Source organism: Nansenia antarctica (genome assembly GCF_963989245.1).
Source record: "Nansenia antarctica genome assembly, chromosome: 8".
NCBI lineage: Eukaryota > Metazoa > Chordata > Actinopteri > Argentiniformes > Microstomatidae > Nansenia > Nansenia antarctica.
In genome coordinates this window covers 42,738,751-42,761,092 of record NC_137678.1, presented here as the reverse complement: position 1 = coordinate 42,761,092, position 22,342 = coordinate 42,738,751, and the positions used below count along the sequence as shown (strand labels likewise).

The window sequence follows — 22,342 nt, the reverse complement described above, 5'->3', positions numbered from 1 at the left end:
TTCACAAGTTTATTCTATAATGGCAGTGTCTCCCTCGTAATGCAGTTACAATACCCATTTTTGTTCTAAAACCCATAAAACTGATTTAAAATGTGTACAGATAATATCCACTTAAGCATAGTATACAATTGATTAATATTTGAGCCAAAACTGATGGATATTCGATTTTGAATTTAGTACAGTAATTGCCAATAGTTGGTTACCCCACATGACAGATGGTCGCCCCAAATGATGAAAAAACCGCAAGTAGTTAAAAGTCTATTTAAAATGTACACAATACAGTTCAGACTAAAGAAAACGGAACAAAGTTTTTATTACAATCTTTTCAAGTGGTCAAGTCAAAAATATTCTTAAATTCATTCAAATATCACAGAACCAAAAAAATGTCAAACGTAAAACGCGTAGGTTACAAGTTTCGTCAGGAACATTCAAATATCACAAATTTTAAAAACATTAAACATTTAAAAAGTTAAAGTGCAATGCACATTATATGCTTCAGGAACTTCTTCAAGAACAAATATTTCACAAATGTAAATTTTCACATCCTTGTCATCTCATCTTTGGTTTTGTCAATCTATGAGAGAGAGAAGGAGGGTTAAGTAGCATCACTTTTGTGTACCCTGGTAGTCACATTGCACAGGGATCAACAATTTCAGTCAATAAAAAGTAAACAGTTGTATATGGAATAAAAACTAAACACCAACACAGTTATATAGAGTCAATAAACAATAAACACCAACATAGTTGCATGGATGAAATCAACACTAAACACCTACAACACAGTTGTATCAGTTCCCTGTATATGACCTACAACACAGGCTGGTTGGAGCAGTGGATCATTTGTTACATTAAAACGATGCATGTAACAAACTAGGCTATTTCCATTTCATTGTTACTGTAATTTCATTGTCTTTGCTATTGTCATTTCATTCTCATTTGTCACTTCCATTTTCTTTTCGTTCCTTTATTTCCCCATTTTATTGCCATTTCATTTTCCTTACTCATTGCATTGTGACCAATGACCATCTAATCATTGTGACCAGACTCATGGTAAACTGCAGGCATTTCTTTAACACCAGGGGCCTCATTTATAGAATCTGGATAAAATGTGATCTTACCCTTGGCGTACGTAGAAAACCATGTCAAAATAGTGAATCATAAAATGTCAACGTGAGTCAATTTGACAGTGGAAACGATCGTAGCTCTACGTCAGGTCTTGACTTGACGTACGCACATTACCTACTAGTTATGCAAAGTTATTACAGGCATGTGAGCCGCACTCGAACACGTTAATGCCTACTTAACTGTAATTCATGCGAAGTGAAAGTGGCTCGTAATAAAATTAACAATGTTGTTATCAGCCGAGAAAATTAGTTTAATTCAAGATTTAAAGGGAACTGATGTTTATGATTGTATTTCAGTCTTCCTTTATATGCCATTAGGCTATTGTATGGTGTAATCATTCTAAATTGAGGCGTGATAAAGGCAGTCGGGTATATCCCAGCCCTCCTTCAGCCGCATCCTGCCTGATGTGATCGGGGGAATTCGGGGGCGAGCGTTTGCGACCGCGCGTCTATTTCTGATAAGACAGTCGATCTCCTCCTCAGTAAAGTTTCTCTTCTTTTGTTTGTCTACCATCATGTGAACTCGTCAAAGGTGCTGCTCAACACCTCAATCAAGCCTATTTATAGCACTTGGCTTAATTCAGCTGCTATAATTGAGCCGCTATCACAGGGCGTAAATACAAAGCTCATTCACCTGCGTTCAATTTCAAGTATATTTGTTATTTATAGACGGAAGTACGTACGACAGACGTACGCAATTTTAAACAAGCACAGCCCGTTTTATAAATAATGCTTACGTCCATTTAGAAAAATGTGCTTACGTGCAAGTTAAAGATGACGTTCAAGTAAATTTTTATAAATGAGCCCCCAGGCATTTCTGAACTTTACCCAGTCTTGGCAAGTCAGCTTCGAGACGCGAGAAGCATTCTGGTGGCCTAACTTACATACAAACTTAAGTTCAAGATATTACAGAAAAGGTCATTCCTAATCCTACTAACATGACAGTTCCAAATACACCAGAGAAAGATATAGCCTACTGCATGTTACCTATAGTTTTTTTACCTTTCCTTTTTCCTGGCAAGATAGTCGGCTCTTGCTGCAGGGTCTGCGTTGACCCGCTGCCTGTATCGAGCAGTCTTCTGTTTGCTTGTTTGTGGTGCCATCTAGAACATAGGTTAAACTAGTTAAACATAACTAATACATCTACAATTACCTAAATGGAATGTCATGCTATACAATTTTTTACATTTCTTTCATAAGATTGCACAATAATCAAAAAGAAACGTTAATTCCTAAATAGGAATGGAAAATGACTGAAATGTAGACAAATATGTGTTAAAGTATACAAAGAGTTATGCTAAAACAAAGAACTGTATATAAATCATTAATAAAATATAAATATACAGAAACTACAAATACAGGACGTATATCTATCATGTAAGACACTCAGCAGTGGTCGCCCCACATGATACTAGGTCACCCCAGATGATGTTTTCAAGTTCAGTCAAATATTACAGGCTAACAGTTAGCTACAGAAACCAAACTAGCTACTTCTTACCACATGTCACTATCAAATTTATCATCAAAATATAGATTTGCAGATAAAACGTATTATTCACAGTTTTGTGGGGGTCGTCCCACATGATATCCAAAAGTGGCAAGTACATGACAGCAGTTAAAAAAGAGATTTATTTGCAAATATGAGAGAGACTTACTAACATGCCAGTTGTTTCTCTGGGTCCCTCACATGTGACTGGCGGATGCAACATCTGTCCTTGAGGTGGTTTCAAAATAAAAGTCCCACAATTGTGTTTTCTTGATGGTCGCCCGAGATGATATTTCATAAAATTAACATATTCGGACAACATTCGTTTGTATTTTCTGATGGAAATATAAGTGCAAATGCTTAATAATTTTGTCAATTAATGTAAAACATGTTTGAAATTATGCCAAATAGAGCAAGGGATATATTTAAATCGATTTAAAGTGATTTTAAACCGGTTGTCTAAATAGAAGTCAAGGCTGGACGGTCGCCCCACATGATGTTTTGACACTTCAGATAGCAGAAAAATTACCAATAACTAAAATGTTTGGAGAAGTTAGAGTGGTTATGTATATGGGGAAGGTATTAGACATACATGTTATCTTTTTATGTATTTTTATGTTTTTTTTAAGGTAAAAAAATCAGTTGGACAGAAAAAGTAGGCGTCACGTCATTGACCCTACTGTATTATTAGTAACAACATGTGTACTGTAATACCTCTTTCTGTTTATTGCAGAACCACACATACACCCCTTGTAGTGTTTGCAAGCATCCTACCCATGCCTGAACTGTACCCTGTTTGACCCACTAAAGAACTCTGAACCAAAAGTCAATCTCCTGTCATGTGTGTCCTGATCGACGCCCCGGGGGCGAATGGAGCATACTCCCATTGAACTATTCACCGTATACAGTCCTTTACCATAACCTCACTAACATTGTGGTCCTTCGAGCCGGATGCTCTATTTACCCCTGGACAACATGGGGCCTGAAGACTGCGTAACACGTCCTAAGCGTCAGACACGCCGGCCAACCCGTCTGGACGACTACCACGTCAACTATGACCAGAACAGGCAACGAGACAGGCATGGGTACGAAGAAGAGTGGACATCTCAAGAGGAGGGAGCGGCCAGGATGACCCCCCTCTACCCCACCCCCTCTCCATACACTGATCACTACAGGCGGAATGCTGTCCTCCAGGAGGCGGACCTGTACTATCCAGAGCGTCTGAAGTACAGTCCGGAACCCCAGCTAGCCCACCTACAGTATCCAGAGAGAGAGCCCAGGGAGGAGATTCGAGAACAACCTTCACTCCATCATGTACCCCACGAACACACCCTGAGAGACGAACTCAGGGAAATACAGAGAGAAACCGCCACGCTACAGCAGTCACAGCAGGACATTTATGCTGATGTGGCTACACTCCGTGAAACTCAGGCCGAGATTAGGAGGCTAACCAACACAGTAAACCGCCTTCAGCAAGCTAGGCCACACTCCGTCAGCCACTCTCACACCCATCCTGTCCACATTGAGGATGAAGAAGACTGGCCCGAAACCCCGCCGCCGTGGCCAGATACAGCGGACTATGAAGAGCCGTCATCTCAACCGAAGATAGACCGGTTGGACGAGATGATTGTGGAGCTACAGTTAATGAAGAGCCAAGCCATGTCAGCTAGCCGCCGGCAAGCGGCACCAGTGAAGACCGGCAGTCAACCGGTACACCTACAACCCCAGCAGCTAAGAAGAGAGCTCTATCAGGCTTACACAGCGGGCTATCCACCTCAGCAGCCTCCACAACCATTCCAGCCTCCAGTACAGCCTCCCCCCCCGAGGTCTATGTACCACGCTGCTACGTCGACGCCGCCGCAGCTCCCGTACCAGTACCAGCCTGCGTACCAGACTGCACCCATCCGAGCTGCCAGAATTGAAGGTGCGTCATTGTTAACAGTTTTCTGAGTCACGTTAATAAAGACATAACTCCTGAATATATATATATAATATAAAAAGACATAACTCCTGGCAACGTGTCCAGGTTTTAGGCAGGTTTATTCATAGTGTAGCGAACCTGGTTCCCTAGTTAGCCAGGACAATGGCAGGCTGTGCCGTCGCTAATCTGCACATTTCCCTGCATTTCCCAGTTCGGCCGGTGTTCGGGCCAGCTAATAATCGTCCAAAAACACAGTCAAGGTCATAATGTCCGTAAAAATGTTCTGTTGTGTTAGTTAAGGGTTACGTGTTTGTGTTTGAGCTAGAACGGCTAGCTAATTACGCCACACCATTTGATGGGGTCCCCGTCAGTGAGAGCAGGGTGGGGAAGCTAAGCTAACAAGCGGGAACAGCTAACGTTGTAACCGGTGTACGCTGCAAGCTCGCAAATAAAGAAAGTGGATGACGTGCGACGCCATTTTGTCTAAGGAATCCGTGACTGGTCCCCATTATCTAGCATTAGCTACCATGAGGTCGAAACAGCTACCGGTATCTATCTAGTTGACACCATCTGACACAATCCAAGGTTAATCTGTAAAATTCTTGAATATTTTTGCGACGATGTTTTAAATGAATGAAGGATGGCTGTTGGAACTGTCAGTCACATCACGTGTCACGTAGCTGCGATGCAGCGGTAGCATCTAGTGCAGTGGTTCTCAACCTTTTTTGGGCCAGCGCCCCCCTGTCCATTATCCAGGTCTCTTACCGCCCCCCATCAAAAAAAATTGGCTTTTTTTCTTCCCTGAATATTAATGTTGACTAATATTCTGTGTTATATCATTTAAAAAGCATGTCACTGAATGCCAAATAATGGATTTGATTTAACTGGGCAGTTGGAATATCATTATCATTAGTTTACCAGAGAGCAGAAAAGCCATGTGAATGTGAATAAAAATGCTGTTTGAGTGTTAAACAAACTCAGACAACATCAGAGAATACAAACAGACTGTTTTATGATGCTAATATTTTTTATTTTTTTATTAGACTTTGTTAACACAGTTCCAAAGTTCAGAGCACTGCGCTCTGGGACAGCTCAGAGATGGGTGCTCTGACTGAAAAGACGGTTTGCCCGAGCGAACTGACCGTTCGTGCATTTACGAACGTACCCGTAATAACACTGCTGACAGCTGATCAATCGCAAGCAGACAGAGTAGTGGTTTCCTATAGCAACAAAAGATGCTGACAGCTGTTCGGAGTGCTTATGTGTTCGTTTCACATCAGGAGCAACATATCACTAAAAAGCGATCGTATATTTTAGTTTGTAAACGTTAAGACGAACACATCGCAATGTTAACCTCAGAATGGCACTAGGGATAACATCCACAACAACACTTAACAGTAATACATTTATGTAATATACTGTGATGAACCTGCGAGGGGAGGGGACATTCGTAGCTGATTTCTCCAGGTTAGATTATTGGTAGGCTAAGCGACAGAGAACTTTCCGGACTGGTTTATTACAATACGATCGCTTTTTTGAGATAGGTTGTTCCTGCTGTGATGTTCTGGTATGGTGGTATGGTATTAGCACTCATTTTAACTAAATTAAATAAGCTATATTGAAAGGAAGCGAACGAAGTGAACGCATAAGCGCAGAGGGTAGTGTGTATACGCGGGGAGGGAGTATTTGGCACGACAGGCTTACGTCACCGGCGGGGATATGGACTGAGTATCAAAACTAACATAAGAAATATTCTCTCTCGCTTATAGCCAACAATTACAATGAGCCTACAAACCGAAACACATGTCACTCAAGCATAGCCTACAAGGAAAACACTCATAGAAATTAAACAAGACCGTAAATTAAACACCTTATCGCTGTTAGATGAGCAACACAAATTAAATAGCCTATTCCTCATAAATCTTCGCCAACTGGCTAAATCCAAAGACAATCAACTATTTACAGTTATATAGCCTATTCCACTCCTATCCGTGTTCATTTGCGGGTGCTATGCAAGAAAAGGATGGCAAAGGGTTGAAACATGACATTACAGATGGGATGAACCGGGGTTCTTTCTATCGTAGACTAGCATAGTATTGCAATTTCTGCACTGTACATGAACTGTCAAGATTCTTCTACAATGCAGCTTACCCAGACACATTGGAAACTATCAAAAGCTCTGCCTTTGCTAGCTGAGTTTTTAGCTTCATCTTCTTGTTGACACTCTCACTTTAAAAAAAAGGTGGGAGCTGCGCTACGTGTGTCTGCATCACAGAGCCCGGCCAAGTTCAGAACACTGCGCTCTGGGAACGCTCAGAGATGGGTGCTCTGACTGAAAAGACGGTTTGTCCGAGCGAAATGACCGTTCGTGCATTTACGAACGTACCCGTAATAACACTGCTGACAGCTGTTTTTCATGAGAAAAATACTTAATGCGCGAACGCCCCCCAAGAACACCTCAAATATCTGTTCCAGCGCCCCCCGATGTTGTCTGAACGCCCCCTGGGGGGCGGTACCGCCCCCGTTGAGAAACGATGATCTAGTGGGAGATTAGTAGGCTGCTGTATTTGTGTGTTAATATCAATCTGGTTTTGAATTTTCATTGAATTTCCACAAAAATAACCAGAGATAGCGGTTTAGATGTGTTCATTTATACTCAAGTAATTAAGGCCTATGTTATTATTGAGAGAAAGAGACCTGTATGCTATTACAGTATAGTAGACACGTGTGCAAGACGTTTTGTAAGTAGATTGTGTTGTGTTCTGCCATTCTTCCCTTTGAAGTGATATGCTGGTTCCTGTAGAGCAGGGGTAGGCAACCTTTTTGATATGAAGTGCCATTTTTAAATGTTCTTGTTAGTCAGTGTGCCAACCACAATATCAACATTAATTATGACTCGACATCAAACCAAACCAAACAGACCAACAGATCTGCAATTTTATTCCACAACATGAACAACAATTTTCAGCAAAGAGCTATGTATGCAAAGCCATGTATGCTAAATAAACAGGCCTAACAGTCAACTAACTGAAACTTGAACAAAATTACCAACATAACATCTAAGACAACTAAAACGTTGTGATGCGTAGCACAACTTTAAGCAAATTGGTGCGCTCAATTTCTAACAAAGTTGCTAACTGCGCTCCCTATGGTTATCATTTTAATAAGTAGGCCTAACTGGATTGTGATTATACAAGGGTCTTACTTGTATGAATTATAATTTATATTTATATAATTATTTGGTTGTTACTTACATTTTATTCTTTCATTCCAACCACAACAACATTTTTGTTGTTGTTAGCAAAGAGCTATGTATGCAAAGCCATGTAAACAGTCCTAACAATCAATGTGATCCCTGGCCCTGTTTTCCTTTGCTCAACTCCATTATCTGGGGGTGGTACTTCGTCACTTTAAGTAACAGACAAGCTTCAGAGTGGTCAGTTGTCAGACGGCTGCGTGAGAGGCTCAGCACGCTCTTCGTGTGTGAGAATATCTGCTCACACAGTGTGTCAGTGCAGATCGCATAACCACTGTAGCCATAGCCAACCTCATTAAGATCAGACTTTGACATCTTTGCACATACGTTTTCTTGGTGTATGATGCAGTGGAGTTTCATAATGGGGTGACCAACTCGTTCCTCAATTAATGCAACCGCTCCCCTCTGTTTCCCGACCATGGCAGGGGCACCATCTGTTGTCACCGCAAAAATCCTGCTAATATCAATCCCTCGCTCCACAAAATGCTCGATAAGAACTTTGGCGATGTCCTCACCTTTTGTTGTTTCTGGCATTGGTTTTAGGCAGCAGAGCTCCTCCCTTACAGCAGAATCACAGTATCTTGCTATGACAGCCAGACGTGGCATGTCATTCACATCTACGCTCTCATCAACTGCGAGGCTAAACACCGTCGCATCTTTCAAACCAGCGGTCTGCTGCGCTTTCACGTTTTCTGCCATTTCTCCTATTCTTCGTTCCACACTTCTGGCTGACACTGGGATGTCTTTTATTCTTGATTTTATTGTGTCTTTGTTTGATAAGCCTTCAAACAAAACATCTGAGCTACAGAGGAAAGCCTCCTTAACAGTAACACTTGTATCGAATCGAATTCAGAATTTTACTTTGAAAATTGGCGCCAGAATACGACTCTCGTGGAGTGGATGAGAGACTAGGGCTGCATTCGTAAATTCGCCCTGAGAGCGCCGGAGCGTCCCTGAGACTGCCTCTAGTCCAATCAAATTACTTGGTACCATTGTGACGTTGAACCCAGTGTGCGTGAATTTACGAACGCGGCCAAAAAACCAAAAAACATTCTCCCATTCTCGCACTTATTGCTTGCGTGCCACTGTTTAAGCTGTCGCGTGCCACAGGTTGCCGACCCCTGCTGTAGAGCATGGGTCACCAACTACATTTGTCCAAGGGCCAGAATTTTTCGAAGCTTACACTGTGGGGGCCAGCCTTATTTTTATTTATTTTATTTAGGCATAATTAGCATATTATTGTTTAATATCTTCACTTTCTTACAAAATGTATGTTATTGATTTATTATCAGTGTTAACAGACTCCTGACACCTATACTGCCACCAGGGGGCGATCAAGATATTTTGGCTTCACTTCATTGTAATCATTTTCAGTTATCAATCAAGCAAAATGTCACTCTCAAAGAACCTGAAGCGTAAAATTGATGTGGAAAAATGCAGCTTTAATGAGGAATGGACCGACAAGTACGCATTCATCTGCCAACATTTAGTAACGCAAAGCCTGTATGCCTCATCTGCACTGAAGCTATTGAAAAACAATACAATCTTCGCCATTACAATTATACAAGGCATGCAGCTTTCAGAGAATCATACCCTGAGAAGTCATACCCTGAGACCCGTCACAGAAAAATAGACTTAAAAGCAACTTAAAAGCTGGATATGGACATGCCAGTGGAATTATTAGCAGAACGTTATCTGAACGAGAGGGCAACTAGTGCATCTCTACGGGCTGTCTGGGTTCTACAAGCATAAAAAGCCTCATACATTTTTTGACTGAGAAGTTATTTGTTATTTAAGTTACTATAATGTGCATGTGAAAAAAGAGCATGTGAAAAAAAAACACGAAATGTTAAATGAGTATGTGAAAAAAAACAACAACAACGAAATGTTAAATGAGAGCTGTGAGTGTCCCCTCATTCTTGCATGCGAATAGGTGCTACGTCTGCCGAATTCCATTTAAAAGACGGGAATTAGTTTCAGCTTCGCTACTGCTATTTAGATGCAAGGTTGCAGCTTTGTGAATGAGTTAGGTCTGAATCGACCTGCATTGGAAGAACAATATGAATCTATGCTATGGCCGCGTTCGTAAATTCGCTCTGAGAGAATCAGAGCGTCCACGTGACTGCCTCTAGTCCAATCAAATTACTTGGTTCCATGACTACGTTGAATCCAGGGTGCGCTCCGACGAATTTACGAACGCGCACTATATGTTCTAAACGGTATTTCCATCCTCACATTTTCTGAATTCATTAATACAAAAAAACCCATAAATATTACACGGGCCCAATGGGAAGCTTTGGTGGGCCGCATTCGGTAGAGCATGGGTCACCAACAGCCGGCCCGCCAAAGCTTCCCATCGGGCCCGTGGAATATTTATGTTATCAGTCAAAAATAACCTACATGACATGTCTGCAGACATCGAAAATGTTGTTTTGGAGAAGATACGTGGCAGTGGGCAGTTTGCTTTGCAACTTGAGTCTTGGCTCAACTCTTGGCTAGGGCTGCAACGATTAGTCGACATAATCGACGACGTCGATCATAAAAACTCGTCGACGTGGAATTTTAGTGTCGACGCATCGTATATAAAAAAAAAATACTTAAAAAAACGGGAGCCATGCAAGAATCAGCTGGGTAAGTTTTAGCTAACGTTGTTAGCCAACTGGCTAACGTTATATTGTTAGGGTCGTAATGTTTATGTTAGCTTTACTGTTACATGTTGGAAAACAACTTCTCATGGACAGGGCTGTACATGCTATGAGCGTTTGTGCTATTAATTTATTTGCCCTGTGGCACGCGTGTGACAGACAGAGGCGCTTGTATGTAACGTTACGTAGCAGGCAGTGTTTCCTCCAGGAATTTTGACAATGGTGGCGGGTAGTGCTGACCGCGCGCGCGCAGCGCGCGCCCGCGATTTTTCGCGTGCACGCGCATGAAACGCGCACGCGCGCTCAAAACAACGACGTAATTTCAGCCCAAAATGGCCCAAAAAAATAAAATGTTTTCCTGTACTTCTCCCGTGTGTCTCTTATTGTCTGTGTCTGCATGTTTTTCCAGCATGTAATTCCGTTGTCAATAAAAACAAAAACACTGATCTGACGTTTTTTTTCACAACGTTATTACTTGTCACTTTAAGCCCAGGAGGGAGTTAGCGATTAGCGATGTTTAGCTTAGCTTAGTTTAACAGAAGTATCTTCACTTTTAACATGACTTCCCGTGGTCGTAGAGGGCTGGTCGACGGCTTAAAATGACCGTGTAGACCTGTAGACCTTATTCAGCTATAGTCTTGTGTTTCTACCCCGGGCATAGCCGGTGTTATTCACGGACAAACACTCCTGTTAGAGTGGTTCTAGTACACTGGACATAGGTAACACATAGAGAGGCTTCTCCTCTCTCTCTCCATCCTACACTACACTACACTACGCATCCTATACTACACTACACTACGCTAGCTCGCGGTGTTCGGGTGACAGCCAGGGCGCGTTCGTAAATACGCTCTGGAAATCTGATCAGCACTCACGGAATGCCTCTTGTCCAATCAAATGACTTGGTCCCTTTATGACGTTGAACCCAGTGTGCGCTCCGGGGCTCTCAGAGCGAATTTACGAACGCAGCCTCAAGTTCAATACTCGCGACACACACGGACTGATCCAGTTTCAGCGCTTGTGGGTGTGTCTAGCGCTGTGAAGGTCTGAAAAGCGGCCTAAATCTTTTTTTTTTTTTTTGGGTTGAGAAATCTGCATGGTGGCGGAGGAAATTCCATCGTGGCGGTGCGCCACGATGAAATGCATGTAGAGGAAACACTGGTAGCAGGGGTTTTCCATGTTGAAGCCAGGAGAACGCGAGATGAAATGAAGTGAGGGGTGGTCGCTATTAAAATACCAGGTAGTCATGGTGGATGATCATGAATGATGCTTGATAAGTGAATGCTATTTCAATTATGTTGAGTCCAGTCCACCAGCGAGCTGTCTGTAAGATAAACAACGCCAAGCGTAGCCTACTAACGTGAGCTGTCTGTAGTCTAGCCAGCAATGCTAGCTAGCCAATCAACTAGCTCTGTGAGCAGCTGTAGCTTGGCGTAACGTTAGGTTAGATAGCTAGTTAAGCCGGATTTATGCTTCTGCGTCGCCATTTACGCGCAGCGAAAAGCCACACGACTAACCGGAAAAATAATCGACAGATTAGTCGACTACCAAAATAATCGTTAGTTGCAGCCCTACTCTTGGCCAATGCACGCTTTGTGGATGGAGACACAATCACAGAAAATTTCTTTTTTGCAAGACATTGCATAAAAAAAACAACAGGGGAGGACTTCAGTGGGACAGCTGCGTAAGTGTCTGCACTGATGGAGCAGCAGATGTTGCCGAGACTTTACCAGCGGAGATAGCTGTTGTTCGTATAGTAAACTTTGTAAAAACAAGACCTCTGAAAATCCGCTTATATGCAGCATTATGTGAAGAGATGGGAGCCCAGTATAAGACGTTATTGCTCCATACGCCGATGATTGTCCCGCGGAAAAGTGCCGGCCCGCGTGTTTGAGTTACGAGAGGAGCTGAAAACCGTTTTAACTGATGAGAAGTGTGATGACGCAAAGTTGCTTGCAAGTGACAAATTGTGCGCAAGGCTCGCATACATGGCCAACATACAGGGCCAGGCTTCGCACTGAGTGAGTATAACGACAAGTTCATATAATGTTATGTATATGATGGGCTATAGCTGATTTCTCTAGGTTCGATTATTGGTAAGCGACAGAGAACTTTCAAGACTGGTTTATTACGATCGCTTTTTTGAGATAGGTTGTTCCTGCTGTGATGTTCTGGTATGGTGGTATGGTATTAGCACTCATTTTAATTAAATTAAATAAGCTGTATTGAAAGGAAGCGAACGAAGCGAACGCAACAATTACAATGAGCCCACAAACTGAAACATATGTCACTCAAGCATAGCCTACAAGGAAAACACTCATAGAAGTTGGGCATTGGTCAACATGATGTTACAGATGGGATGAACCGGGGTTCTTTCTATCGTAGCATAGTATTGCAATTTCTGCACTGTACATGAACTGTCAAGATTCTTCTACAATGCAGCTTACCCAGACACATTGGAAACTTTTATTTTTTGGGGCGTGGCGCTACGTGTGTCTGCGTCACAGAGCCCGGCCAAGTTCAGAGCGCTCAGAGATGGGTGCTCTGACTGAAAACACGGTTTGTCCAAGCGAACTGACCATTCATGCATTTACGAATGTGCCCGTAATAACACAGCTGTTTTTCATGAGAAAAATACTTTATGCGTGAACGAACGCCCCCCAAGAACACCTCAACGCCCCCCTTTTAAAATTATTTGTTCCAGCGCCCCCCGATGTCTGAACGCCCCCGTTGAGAAACGATGCTCTAGAGCAGTCATGTCAAAGTCAAATACACAGGGGGCCAAAATAAAGAAAATGTGGAGGGCCGGGCTGGTTCAATGTTTATTAAAACTCGCAATTATTGCACATATTGAACCAATACCAATAACACAGCCTATATTGCACTTAACATGAATCATTAAATTAAATTAAGTAAAACATAAATAAAATCAGTTGCAATATTTTCTCACGGCTCTTTCAGTAATAAATTGAAAACGTTTTTTTCTTCTGCTTTTTTTTAAACAGGTAAACAGCAAAATGTAATTTTCCCTCAAAGCTCAATGGCAAGATAAACACAAAAATTAAACAGCATGCATTAAAAACAAATCAGTGTGCTGCTCTGATCCTCACCAATGACTGTCTTTTATAATAAAATTAGAAAAGTCAATGCAAACTAAAAGTGCAAAACAGTTGCATTAATTTCTTAGGCAACATTTCCCTGGGTCCATTCAACTGGAGAAAAAAATAATAATTCCCTTCAAAGAAATATCAAGTCCAAGTCCTTTCTGCTCACTTGTCTGAGGCTGAGCCCGATACTTGGTGTCTCATCTTGTGTACAAGTTCATTAATGTTTGGGGTCAGGCTCTGAGCTGAGGAAATCCTCAGGATTGAGTTCAGGTGTTCATCACTAAGACGACTCCTATGTGATGTTTTGTTTAGTTTCATCAACGAAAACAGTTGTTCACACAGGTATGTGCTGCCAAACATAGACAGCATGCGAGCAACTTGGGTGCGCAGCTCAGGCATTGTGTCGGGGATGAAACGAGCAAACTCCGCAGCGCCCACGGACTCATATTTTGCCTTCAGTGTGTCATTACACTGGAGCTCAATCAGCTCCATTTGGAGATTTGCTGGTGCACTTTCCACGTCAACTGCAAATGGATTGCTGAGCAGTTGAAGCCTGCTTTTTTGGGCTTCAAAGTCGGAAAATCTCCGCTTGAAGTCGGCAGCAAGTATGCCGAGTTTGTCAGCAAACTGTGTACTCGGGAACACGACAGTAGGCCCACTAGGCTCAGTAGGCTGTTTAGAGACCAGCTCGTGCATGGTCTTGCAACACGAAAAATGGTCAAAGTTATTTTTTCGCATCTGCGTTTCCCACAGGCTCAGCTTGGTTTTAAACACCCTCACAGTAGAATACATGTCAGAGATGAGATGGCCCCGCCCCTGCAGCAGCAGGTTCAGTTCATTCAGATGGCCAGCGATGTCACACAGAAATGCGACTTCACACAGGAAACTTTGATCACGGAGCTCTGTAGTGTCTTTCCCTTTGCTTTCCATAAACAGACAGATCTCCTCACGCAGCTCGAAGCACCTTTTCAACACCTTTCCCTTGCTTAGCCACCGCACCTCTGTGTGATAGAGCAGGTCACCATACTCAGAATTTAACTCCTCCAGAAACGTCTTGAACTGGCGGTGATTTAAACCTTTTGCTCTAATGAAGTTAACTGCTCTTGTTATGGTGCTCATTACATGTTCCATTTTCAAAGCTTTGCCACACAACAACTCCTGGTGTATGATGCAGTGATAAGATATCAGCTCACCCGTGCCGTCTTTCTCCTTCTTTCTCTCCCGAATCCTTGCCACCAAGCCACTTTTATGACCGCACATTGCGGGCGCTCCGTCTGTTGTTAGTCCCACAAGTTTATCCCAAGGCAGCTCCATGTCATTTACACACCCGGATACCTGTTCATACAGATCCTTTCCTGTAGTTGTGCCATGCATCGGACATAATCCCAAAAACTCTTCTGTCACGCACAGGCTTGGGTCCACTCCACGGATGAAAATTGACAGCTGAGCAATGTCCGATATGTCGGTGCTCTCATCCACAGCAAGGGAGTATGCGATGAAATCTTTTCCTTTTATCACAAGCTGTTCTTTAAGATTAGTGGAAAGCTGGTTTACACGGTCAGCAACTGTGTTTCTGCTCAGACTCACATTTGAAAATAGCTGCCTTTTTTCTGGGCACACGACGTCACAAACTTTGAGCATACAGTTCTTTACAAACTCTCCCTCGGTAAATGGCCGGGCTGATTTTGCGACCTCTTCTGCCACAATAAAACTGGCCTTAACTGCAGCCTCGCTTTGTGATGTGGCTTTTGTGAACATATAGCCTGCTGGGACTTAAGATTTCTTTTTAACTCTTCTACCTTCTGTAGCCTTTGGTCTGTGTTCATATTCTTGTATTTGTCTTTCTGTGCGTCTGTGTGTTTCGTTGATGTTTCATAGTGCCTTCTTAAGTTATATTCTTTCATAACAGCCAAGCTGTCTCCACACACAAGACACACAGGCTTTCCTTTTACTTCGGTGAACATGTATTCTGCCTCCCACCTGTCTTGAAACCCCCTGTTTTCAGCGTCCACCTTTCTTTTGGCCATTTTGGGGGAGAGGGAGATGAAATTTGACGGCGATGTTTAGGTCTCCACTGTCACTGAAGCGAAGAGAAGGCGCGGGGTCGCGCTCGCTCGCGGCAGTCGCGGGCACTCGGTACGCGCCAATGCACTCGCAGTGCATCTTGGGACTTGTAGTATTATGGTGCTGCGGGCACATAATACTGCGGGCCGGTTTTAATAGTAATTAAATATCATCCCGCGGGCAAGAGAGAACTCATTCACGGGCCTGATCCGGCCCGCGGGCCTTGACTTTGACACATGTGCTCTAGAACAATGTATATCAATTGTACCAGCAGAAGCAATCTTTGAAATTGGTACCTAACACCCTACTTATGGTAGTATGTACAGTATACAGAACATGACTCAAATCTATCCTAAGATGTAACGCTAACTAACTAAGTTTGTTTAATGTCCCATAGTGCTGTCCCAAACGACTATTTTTCTAACGATTAATCTAGCGATTATTTTATCGATTATTCGATTAGTTTAACGACTAATTTATCGGTAAGTCTAACGATAATTTTTGTACTGTAAAAAAAAAAAAAAAAAAAAAACTTTTTTGGCTCCACCTCACTGCTATGTTTAACTTGAATGCCAACATGGCCATTTAGAAGTCTGTCCATCACCACAACACATAGCTAGCTAACGTTACTCTCGCTGCTATGTTATGATTAGCTAAATTGATGCTAACGTAGCATGCGAGCTACGAGCTAGATAACGTACAGTAGGTGCTCGCACCACAATGACAATAGGCTACCGTAGCTAGCCAGCTACATAGCTAACGTTACTAACACCAGAAGACAAGACATACGAACTGTGGTGAGCTACATTGCTTGTGTAACATTAGCTAGTAGCTATCCATTTTCACTCATACACTTAATTGTCTCGCCTGGTAAAATAAAGGTAAAAAAAAAAAAAAAAAAAAAGTCTTTTTTTTTTGGGGCGACTAACCGACGCATATTACGCTAACCGACGTATTGACGTAGTCGGTGACGTCGACGACGTCGAATAATCGTAACAGCCCTAATGTCCCAGGGGGAATTTGATTTCACAGTACTATACACAGGCCAACAATACATGTAATATATCGTCATATAACACAGGACAAGACTCTAAATACAATATAAGTGGTCTGCCACCTAGAGGAGGAGCTGGGTGAGGCGAGGAGACAGACCCAGCCTGAACCAGCAGACACTGAGACAGACCCAGCCTGAACCAGCAGACACTGAGACAGTGAGCCCCTGACTAGGCCTACAGCCTCTGGCTACACTCATACAGCTACGGCCTCATGTTCATGTTTGGGGTTTAAAAAACAAACCAAGCTCTATTTATTGCCTGTTTCAGTTTTCGAAGGTGTTATGTTGTTGATAGTGACGTTTGTGAGCTTGTTGTTTGAATGGTTCAGGTTGAGGCCAAACAAAAATCCTCCTGTTTCCTGTTTGAGAAAAGTGTTTTAGTGAGGATGCAGCTAGAGGCTGTTGGTAATCACTGTGTTATAGTTTGTCTCTTCGCCGTGTCTGTAGAAACAAAGAGGTGGTTGTTTCGTGTTTGCGATTGTGTCTGTTTGATATTGAGCAGTATAGCATTTACATCATTAGTTACTGTCTTATTCGAGGCTGATCAGTTTGTATTACAACAGTTTCGAATACAGTCTTTTGGCTGATTTGTAGTTTCTGTTTATTGTGGTGCGAATTAATGGACAACAATTTGCATGTGTACACACACACACACACACACACACACACAAAGTCAGCTTTGGCTTCTTTAAGATTTAATAAAATAGATTTCAGTGTTTCCTCCAGGATTTTTCACATTAGTGGCGGAGCGGTTATCTTTCGCTTTTTTTTTTTCACGTGCACGCGCATAAAACGCGTACTGGCGCTCAAAACAAAGACGTAGTTTCACCAAAAACTAGAGGGTGGCAACAATTATAATTTCTTAAATAGCGGTTAAGTCATTAAAGCCGAGCAGGTGATTTTATATAGAAGGTGATCAAATACCAATATATCCTACAGCTGCAGCGGAACATGCGGAACGCGCATTACACACACACACACACACAGAAAGATCAATACGAAGTAGGCCTACATTAGAGTACACGCACAAAACCGGCTAACGTTACTCATTAACTGTTTACACAAGTAAAATCACAGTGTGACAGTCAGATGGAGCATTCGGTAAACAACAACAGCAAGGTAATGCTATCAGTTGAGTTAAAGAAAACCAACTCTTACCTTTGAGGACACCAACATGAGCCCTGTTTACCCGTACCTCCGCCGTTCTGTTCGTGGTGATTTTAGAGGCAATAGATTATTTTTGCCCCGCGCATATTGCTATGAATAGTTCGAAGCTAGGTGCTTGCACGTTAGGTGCGAGAATGCTCGGTTAACCCATTAGCGGGAACATTATTTGTTTCACAAAATAGGCTGATTTAATTGACCATGAACATCAGAGACATACATTACGAATGTTCATTTAAAATACTCTATACTGAGCACTGGTATAAGACCATGAACCAGAGAACAGCAGTAAATGCAATAACCCACAGTCGTCGCTGATGATGTTGCATTTTCGATTAGGATACGGGATTAAAGGCACCGGCGACGGGCTAAAAGAGAAATCCAAATGTGACAGGGCATGGTTAAAAAGTCCTCAACTAGGGCAAAATCTTTTTTCTGTTTTTTCCGGATTATGAAAGGGTAGATTGTAAGCTTTAAAATGATGTGTCATACATTGAAATCTGAAACAAGTTGAAGAAGTCATGGATAGTTTAATGGTGATACCCCCTGAACCACCGTACTGAGATATCTAGCCTCAAACTTCTTCAGAGACGTTTTTCACAGAGGTAATGGGTGGGAACAATAGCTGGTTAACTCCACCCTAATCACTCCCTCAAGACAACCACACCCTCAAGACAACCACTCCCCCATTACACTACCTGTCATTACCTACCTGTCATCTGTCAATGGGGTTGTCAGCTAACCCTCAGGAAGCAAAATTGCAGGGCTGATACGTTTAAATAGCTAAATAATAATAATAATAATAATAATAATTCAAGATTCATGATTCATCATCATTTTATTGCCATGTGTGCCAAAAGTTTATTACATCCCATTACAAGTACAAGAGAGTAAAATTCATGGCAATGGAAAAAATTAGGCAAGATACAATTGAGCAATACAATAATAGAATGGTAAAAAATAATAATGTTGTCCGTGTGCATGCATTTATCATTATAGTCCATAAAGCATCTAGTGGGACTTCGGCGTAGTTCCTTCCCATCCCATCTGGGCATCAAAGCTGTAATAAAAAAAGAAGACAGTACATTTCAAATGATTGCCCACTGTTACCAACACCACTTTTACGAAATAGCCTACTACTATCTTCATAAAATAGAATTGCTTATACAATGACAATGACAAATACCTGAAGTGCTGGTGACTCATCAAGGTGTCATCTCTCAGAACCTCTCACCTCCTCATTCTGGAACACACATTTCAGGTCAGAGGTGTGGACACTTCTCTAGTGTAGGTTTTCCATAGACTCAGTGTACTGTACTTGTAGGCTACTGAAGTAGGCTAGTGAAATCATTTCAAATCACAGTATTATTCTACAGCAAATCTACATATCAATGAATTAATCATTCTTTTTGATTCCACATAACATTACCAGGGTTTTTCCTGGCTCAAAATGAGGCGGAGGTGGTACCAGTGGTGTTTGACATCGGGGGGGACCCATGAAGCAGGGCTGTCTGGGGGTCCTTAAACGAGCATCAAACACTTAATTTCTTGCATTCTGGTGAATTGATATGCACCAATTTGTGACCTTTCTGCATCAACTTATGGTGGAAATGTCATTATTTATGTAAAGGAAAACACAATATTCAGGCACCAGATGACCAATCAAAATATAATGTAATATAATGCAATATAAGGCTCTCAGGCATTCTGTACTTTCAAATATGTATTCTCCTTGAGCAGTCAACATCAACTATCAGCTGTTTCGCTAGCAAAAACGAAAGCTAACTTATTTGCGAAACAGCGCCCCCGCCACCACGCCGCAATTGCAGTTAGAAATGACAGAAATCAACAACGGCGCTATCTACCTTATTAACAAAACAACAAATAACTGTTTGGCTATCCTAAGTAAACAACACAAAATCCTAGTATACAACACATGTAACTCACTAAAACTTACCCAAGAACACAGCAGAAGGTCTGTCTGCAGACGACTGTCCCATGAAAGTGAACTGGTGTGGAGATCAATGTCTGACATTCCGTTGTCTTCTTGTCATCGTCAGATTCGGAGTTCGGAGTTCCCGTTCGGAGGTCCCATTATGTATAGTCCAATATGAAGGAGTTCATTAATTGCCCACTGTCGATATTTCTAGCGGCTTCATAAATTCGGTTTATAGCATTAGCTTGCTAGAGCATCCGCATCCATCTTGTAAACTTGTCAACAGGTCCAGGTGGCTACTTAAATACGGCTGGAGTGGGCGTGGCTACACACACTGCCACAATATTACGAATAATACCCCCCACCCGACTTTGCTAACTAAATGTAGGTATTTAGTGAATGTAAAACTGTTGGATATTACATCGAGTGGGTTCTTCATCGCTTCGTTTGTCGTCCTATGCCAAAAACCGGAAAACACATTTTTTCACAACAAGACTTGTTTGGCTCGATTGTGAGGTTTCACAATGGCCGAGATGGGGACCTATTAATCAAACCTTGTCACAAATGTCCCGCTAAATTCGGACCAATCACAAAACTGTTTTGAAAGCGCGTCGCCTCGCGCCGCGCGCCTGTTGAGCGATTCAGTCTCGATTGCAGTGCGAACACAAACGACGAGGTTAATTGCAACATTGTAACATATTGTAAATAACTACGCCCTAAATCGTAACGAAATGTTGGTCTGGAAGCGCCCTAAATCTAGCTTCAATCTGCTTTTTTTCTGTTCTCCGGTCATAATAACTCGCTGCCTTTCTGCGCAGCCTGAATCAAAGTGGACTGTCTGAATCAATTAGTGGCGGAGGAAATTCATTCGCCCCCGATGCCCCCTTCCCCCTCCCCTGACACACTCTCTGACCGGGCGCTCTCCTCCTCGCTTTCCCCGTCTGTTTTCTTCGTCACTCTCGTCTCCAGCTGTAATGTCCCCACTACCCCCCTCTACCTCCTCTCTGTCTGGAACGGTGCTAACATTAGCCTTCCTAAAGTATGCCGTAATCGGATTCATTTTCACAGCGGTCCTTCTTTCTGACAAGATTTTAAATGCTCGCTTGTTGTGCTTGCAGGTCACGTGTCTGTTTTCAAAGGATTGCATTGGTTTAGATGCGCTGTGATCTTATTAACGCACATAAGATTGACTGCGCATGACAGTAGTTCAGCAGTCTTTTAGTCGCACAGAAATATATTCACTCGCAAATGAGACCATCCCGATTCCCTTTTCTACCCCTATGGCTCGTTTTCGAGTGTGACTCGATTCGAAGCCAAGGCCTTCGAACAGAGCCACAAGCCATAGGGGTTGAAATCTACCCCTATGAATTGGGACAGCCCTTCATGACGTCAACAACAGTGGTTTAAATAGACGCGGTACGGGTGACGCGTTATGTTGCCGGCGAATTCTCACATCTCGCAACTTTATTTCTGTTGCGTGTGCTATAAGCATCTTTTTTCGTTTGTTATCAACACACTGTAGTGTTTAGACGTTCCTTTTTTAGTCTCTTCCATCAACGATAAAGTAGCGCATCAGCCCCTGACGCACACCCAGTCCCTCAGTCTCAGCCCTTTGTGGCAGCGCCACCAAGGATGGTTCTGGTGTGTCATGAACACTCCATTCCTGTCTGTAGTCCTCACCATGGGCTTCACAAAGGTTGTGTAGAGCGCAGCATGAAATCACCATGGATTTCACCAGGGCCAGATCACAGTCATTCCGCTTCATAAGGCAACGCCACCTGCCCTTGAGTCTGCCAACGGCATTCTCAACAGCAACCCTTGCTCTGCTTGTTTTGATGTTGTACTGTAGTTGTTCTTCAGTCAGTCGTCCGTTATCAGAAAATAGCTTCAAAAGCCAGCTTTGCAGGGGATATGCAGCATCCCCTAGAAGGTAGTAATCAATATCACATCCACCAATGTTCCTTGTGCGACCTGAGAAAAGGTTTTCACTGCTGGCTAGCTCCCACAGCTCGGACACACGGAGAACACGGGCATCATGTATACTCCCTGCAAACTAGGGGTGCAACGGTTCAGTTGGCCCACGGTTCGGTACGGTTCGGTATTTTGGGTCACGGTTTTCGGTACGGTTCGGTTCTGAAACAAATGCTACTATTTATTTACAAACTGTTACTTTACTTTATTTTGCTTATACATATGGAACTTTAACATACACATGTATATGTAATGTATATAATGTTTATATAATGTATATATAATTGTATATAAACAAAAAACACTTTCAAATGTCAAAAAATAAATAAACACTTTAGAAAGTAAAAGTGCACTTTAGCCTTGACAGCTGGTAGCCCGTATACAAACAGGAGGAAAACAAATTCACACTTCAAACAAACAAATTCACACTACAAAAGTAACACTTTTTAAAAAAAACAATTAAATAGTTTAACTATTTTAAATAAACATATCCTTACTTCAACTATTCAGGATGTAAATGCAACTTCAATTATCATCGATCTATTTATCTATTATGAGGTTCTTATGTAAAAATATAAGCATGTCAACTGTTACGGCTGGGCCTTCACACACGCCCT

At 42.3% G+C, this 22,342-nt stretch overlaps 1 protein-coding gene across 1 annotated transcript in view; it reads right to left on the bottom strand.

Annotated features, from left to right (window-relative positions):
* The window catches only part of LOC308164231 (F-box only protein 39-like), a gene marked incomplete at both ends in the record, with an annotated part of 185,236 nt that overhangs the window by 127,349 nt on the left and 35,545 nt on the right, over positions 1-22,342 (bottom strand). The window lies entirely within an intron of this gene.